The sequence below is a fragment of the Pisolithus orientalis genome, assembly GCF_024613125.1.
Source record: "Pisolithus orientalis strain OTSU chromosome Unknown F5J12scaffold_38, whole genome shotgun sequence".
Lineage (NCBI taxonomy): Eukaryota > Fungi > Basidiomycota > Agaricomycetes > Boletales > Pisolithaceae > Pisolithus > Pisolithus orientalis.
The window spans coordinates 117,063-123,062 of NW_026260819.1; the positions used below are offsets into that span (position 1 = coordinate 117,063).

The following is a 6,000-nucleotide window of genomic DNA, read 5'->3' on the forward strand; positions in this document are numbered from 1 at the left end:
ACCCTACAGGCATGTAGTGGACACTTAGCTTTGTGCTAAGTGACCTTGGTTTGCATTTGTTTATTTTTTACCTTTGTTTATCATTTTTGCACACTTACTGCTGTGTGCCCAGTGAAATTTTCTTCAGTCTCTTACACTGGGCACAAGTGGCCTCAGATTGTGGTCATCTTAACATGGAATGCCTTGAAGATTGTGAGTAGTTCCTTATCATGGGTGTCATAATTTAGCTCCAGGGCTGTCAGGGTATGAGAGTAGAATGTGACTGGCCAGATTTGACCATCACCACCAGTGATGGACGAATGCTGGCTATGTTATAATCAGATGCATCAGTCTCAACAGTAATAGGAGCATCCAGCACAAAATGAGTTAGGACTGGGGCAGTAGTGAAGGCCTGCTTGAGTTTGTTGAAAGACTGGTGGTACTCCTTGGAAAAATTCCAGGGAGCACCTTTGTGTGTCAACTGGGTTAGAGGTACCACTATGTCCAAGTAGTTGAAAATGAACCAGCAATAGAAATTGGCAAAGCCCAGGAAGGACTGAATGTCCTTTACCTTCCAGGGCTCTGGCCAGTTGCAGATAGCTTTGACTTTTTCTGAAGACATGGTAAGGCCAGCTGGGGACAAGTGGTAGCCCAAATATTCTACTGAGTCCAAGTGGAATTTGAACTTCTCTGGTTTGGCATACAGGTCATGCAACCAGAGCCAGCTGAGAACCTCTTGGACTGTTAAGTCTGGGTCTTCACCAGTCCAAGGCCAGTCTGGAGTCTGGTCAGGGGTCCAGGGGGTAGACTAGGAACTAGGAGGTTGGACTGTTGGACTTAGCAACTGAGGTTGCAGTGCTATTCCCTTGCATGGGCCATAGTCTGGTCAAGAGGCAGAAGTCAGAGATCAGAGGGACCAGGTTATACAAGACTAATTTAATTTCAGACTGAGGCTAACCAGATTATCCTATGGCTTAAATACTAGAAGTAACCTAAGTGTATCATAGCACTGGAGAGGGCAGGACTAGTGGCTGGGCTGAGTATTACATGGACCTGGTACCAACTGAGTGAACAACTCAATTGGGCACTGCCTTGCAGTGCCTCATGAGCTAACATGTTTCTGGGTTGAAGGGTTAAGGCCAGGACCAGGTCAAGGGTTGGATGTGTTACAATAAATGTGACCAGACAGGGGATTGAACCCTGGACCTCCCAGGTTTTGACCAGGTGCTCTAACCACTGAGCTATTTGGTCAAGGTATCTTGGCTTACTTGGTGTGGCTGAGTCTGAAACTTGGCTGAGTTTGAAAATGTGATACTTGTGGCCTGCTAAGCCCTTTGTGTCTTTTCTTTGTATTTCAACCATCATGCCATCATGTCCAACTCAAGACTGATCACTGCTGCTGACAACAACAATGAAGGCTGAGTCATCATTGATTGGGCCCAAGTCCCTGATGATGACATTAGGTATGACACTGATGATGAAGAGGAGGTGATGAAGGTGAAGGTGAAGGAGAGAAAGAGGCAGAAGGTGGTTGAACAAGCCTGGCATGAGGAGCAGGCATGGCTTGAGGCTGAGAGGGTGGTGAAGGAGAAGGCTGAGGGTGAGAGGGCAGAGTGAGAGGCTGAGGAGAAAAGGGCACATGAGGAGGAGGAGAGACACAAGGCTGGCAAGGGTGATGAGGCCAGGTCCAGGAGTAATGAGGCCAGCAGGGAGGTGAAGAAGGTGGTCATGGACCCTGGGTGAGTCCCTTTCCAGCCTTGTGCATACCCCTCTTGATGACTCCTTTAGTTGTACCTGCTGTGCCCAGGCCAAAGCTGTCTGCAAGTTCATCATAGATGGTAACAAGAAGCACATTGCCTGTGTGCGATGCAACCAATTGAAAGGCAAGTGTTGCTGGCTGGGGGATGGGAAGGATGCTGAGGCCAGTCCCAAGGCCATTGGGAGGGTCAACACAGGCAAGAAGAGGAAGGTCAATGAGGAAAATGCTGAAGCTGGGCCCAGCAAACAGAAGTGGGTGAGGACAAGTGCAAGGCTGACCAAGGTTCTGGACCTTGATGAGCCTGAGGCTGGTGCAGATAGGTGCTCAGGCTTGGAAGACAAGCTCAAGTGCCTTATTGACATGGCAGGGCTGATTGCCAACAATTTGGCCAGCCTCTTTGAGCTTCATGAAACTGTGGTCAAGGACTCAGGCCAGATTGCTGATGCTCTCAAGTTGCTGCTTGATGAGTCCTATGGGTACAGGATGTCAGCCACACCCCTGTACTTGGACTCATCTGTCATATCCATGACTCTCAGACTCAATCCCAGTCCAGTCCAGACCCCTAGCCCCTAACTCTGGTTGGGTCTGGTCCTAGTCCAGCCTAGAAAACCCAACTCCAGCCCTAGATAACCCAACTCTGGCCTGAATAACTCAAGTCCAATGTTTTACCCCTATCTCCAGTCCACTCCAGCCTCCTGGCCTTGCTCCACCCCAGTCCTCCCAGGTCCATGTCCAGGTCACCTGGACATAACTCCAGTCTGTTTTCCTTTGTTTGTACTATATTTAGGCTAGCCTCCTTTTGTCTGACTCTGCTTACTGTACAAATCCTGTGTCTGACCCTGGTTATGCCAGTCACCCAGACTTTGACTATTAGCCTTGGCACAGCCCCTATGGCTGTCCACACTCTTGCTAATCTTCTTGCTAATAGCTTATTAACAAGTCTGGCTCTATGATCATTATCCCAGACTGGCCTCATGTATTTAACCCCTGTACATACTTTGTAGCACCCTCAGTCAGAATATCAATTTGGTATTACCCTCAACTCTGTATTACTCTCTGAATCTACTCTATAGCTAAGGCTGAGCCTTAAGCTATCCCCAGCCCATGTCCCAGACCTCTCCCTGGCTTGCATAAGGGTACAGCACATAAGCTGAGACCAAGGGAGGTAGATCCAACCCTGGACCAGCTTCCCCCTGTGTGCACTCCAAGAATGGTCAGTTTCCCATGCTACTGGTCTTGCTCCCACACTCCCAGCCTTAAGTCAGGTCCTCTGGATTTAGCCCCTGACCTCCAGCCTTAACTCCAGTCCAACTGGACTTGGCCCCTGTCTCCTGGCCTTGGCTTTGGTCAGCTGGACTTAGCCCCTGTCACCTGGTCTTGAAGCCTGGTCACCCAAGGGTAAACCTGTACTTAACACTCATCCAAGTTCAACTCTGATGAGTTGCATGAAGAGGCTGAATGGTTGAAGGCCCACAGTGAGGTCAACAAGGAGGAGACCAAGGGGGAGGATGAAACCATGGCCAAGGCCAAGTAGCCATAGTAGTGTAGTGACTCATTAGCCTTTCTTGTGAATGTCATGTCCAGTGTCCAGTTTCAGTCTCAGGTAGTAAGGTAAGAAAATCAAGGGAAGAGAGGGAAAAAAAGGAAAACAAGGTAAGTATGAGATCAAGGGAACTAGATACTGATAGCAGAAGCAGACAGGAGACTGAGGCTGGTCAAGACCAGTTCTCATTGGTATGGGCCATGTTTACTGGGGTAGCAGGAGTGGAACTCCTGAATGAGTTCAGAAGTGTTGTCTAGTTCTGTAGCAAGTACCCATGTGGTTTCTTCATCAGTCCCTTTGTAGCTGGTCCATTGGACTAAGTATTGTAACCAACATCACTAGTGCTGATTGACCTTGGAGTTGAGAATTTTGGCTACTTCAAACTCTAGTTCACCATCAACTTTGACTGGTGGGGGTGGTGGTTGAGTCCAGTTTGGGATGGTATTAGGGATGGCTGGCTCAAGTTGAGACACATGGAAGACTGGATGAACTGTGCACATTGAGTCTGATAGGTGCAGTGTGAACAAATGGGTACCAGCCTGAGCTATGACTGGGTACAGTCCAAGGTTTTTCTCCAAGAGTTTCTTGGAAGGCTGGGTTGACTGGTGTAGGGCACAAGTTCAGGTTCCCTAGGAGAAGCTGTCTTGATCAGGAGTTTAGGGGTTGAGAGGTTCTTTTTGTTTTGTTTGTTTTCTTCTTTTGTTTTTTGTGTTTGTACCACTGGACTGGGTGGCGAGCAGTTGCATTGCTGACGAAGCATGTGCTGTGTTCATGTGAGTTCAGTCTACCATAAAACCAATCCATGTCAGAGGCCCTCAGTAGCAGGGTGATTTTGTCTTGCATTTCAGCAAGTTTTTGAGGTTATATGTATTACTTTGGGGAGTACCCAAAGGGCCAGGAGGACTGGCAAGAGGTATTGGACAGACAGAGGTAAGTTTTCATTTCTAGTTCGCATTTTTTACACTTTTACTATGCCTCTTTTCTCCAGAGAGGACCTCCCTTTTGGGTTGAGCACAAATCTTGCCCATTACCAACTAATTACCATTTCTAAGTACCATCTATTACCTATTCCTACATCTGGAGCCCACTGTGAGGGAGGTTCTGTTCATTTTGGGGAAAGAAGCCACCACTTTATCAGTGCATGAAAATTTTTCTGGATTAGGCTTGGACAAGCTAAGTGTTCAGAATGTCAATTTCTAGTTACAGCCTACACTCAGGAATTTAGGAAATTTTCATGGCTATTTTTCAAGCAGCAAATGTTGAGTGAGTGATGAAGTCAAAGATCCCTCAAGTCAAGAAGCAAGTCCAAAGGGAGATTAATAGTTGAATTTTCATGAAGAAGCCATGAGAATGCACCAAGTGAGCTCAAGGGAATGCCACCAAGGCATTCAAGGGATGCACCTGTAGAAATATCTGTAGGCTACCTCAGTGGTGAACAAACTACTGAAATATTAGATATACCTGTAGGCTACTACAGGATGTCAGTATAGTAGAATACTTGTAATATGAATGGGCTTACCCTCAGTAGTGAACAAACTACTGAGGGAATACTAGTAGAAAATACTACAAGTATGTGCGCTATTTCAGCTTATGTAAGCAGCCAAAACATCGCACAGTGGTCAAGTACCACAGGGGCACTTTATGTTCCAACAGCACCATGGTTCTTGGGGCATGCACCTGACCTTTTTAGGTATTTCAAAGAGGTTCGAAGTCTTTGCAAGTGCAAGAATTGCTTCAATGACTGAGAATGGTTGAAATGGGCTTGCTGGTATGCAGGTGGTGAAGTCTCTGACTCATGGCATGATTTGTTGAGGATCAGTTGATTTGGCCTGAATTTGTGGTGGCTATTGCATGTTTGTATCCTGGGTCCTGGAAATTGGATCCACAGCATTCAAGGAATGACCTTTACAGCCTCATTGACAGCCAAGCAAGGAGAGAAATTTGTACAGAGGAAGAGATGACAATCTACAGGCTTTATTTTCTAGATTTAGCAATGTATCTATGGGTTTTGAAGCAACTCAAGGCTGGTGAGCTCGAAGACCTTTATTTACAAGGTTTTGACAAAGAATTTCAGTGTGAAATCTTGTGGAAAATGCAACACAACGATTGGTGGTGACATTCTGATGACCCATGGCCCATGGAACAAGTAACAGCTGTGGCTACAAAATTGCTACAGAAAGGATCTCACTTGGAGTGACCTTGGAGCAGCACAGAACAGTACATTTAGTCATGAAGCAACCAGGAATTGAGTTCAGACAAGCAACATCTAACAGCTACACATGACTCACTGACAGCCAATATGCAGGGATCTACAGAATTATCAAGATACATAGAATGCAAGAAAGTGCCAAAAATAGCTTTGACAAGTTGTGTGCAGCCACACAGTCCATCTGAGAAGGCAAAGAGTGAAGACCAAAGCCCCAGCAGGCTCATCAAAGCAACAGCAGCAGCCTATTTTGAGACAAAGGAGTTTTCTTCAAGTATGAATGAAATACTGACTACCAAGTTACAGGAAGCACCAAAGCTCCAGCAAGTTGAACCTGTTACAGTGGAAGAACTACTCATGACAAAGGTGCCAATTGGATTTGAGGTGAGTGAGCATGCTCAAGGGGGTTTTTCATTTCATTCTCACCGAGTTTCTCAACTAGCTACTGATACTTTCAGTCTAAGATGCCAAAGTCTCAAAGAAAACACCATCAAGGTTCCTGTGGTCAGCAAA

At 46.4% G+C, this 6,000-nt stretch overlaps 1 non-coding gene across 1 annotated transcript; it reads right to left on the minus strand.

The window, feature by feature from the left end:
* Positions 1-1,157: 1,157 nt before the first annotated feature.
* Positions 1,158-1,230, minus strand: F5J12DRAFT_t174. The gene has a single exon. It is a non-coding gene; the product is annotated as a tRNA-Phe (tRNA).
* Positions 1,231-6,000: the final 4,770 nt, after the last annotated feature.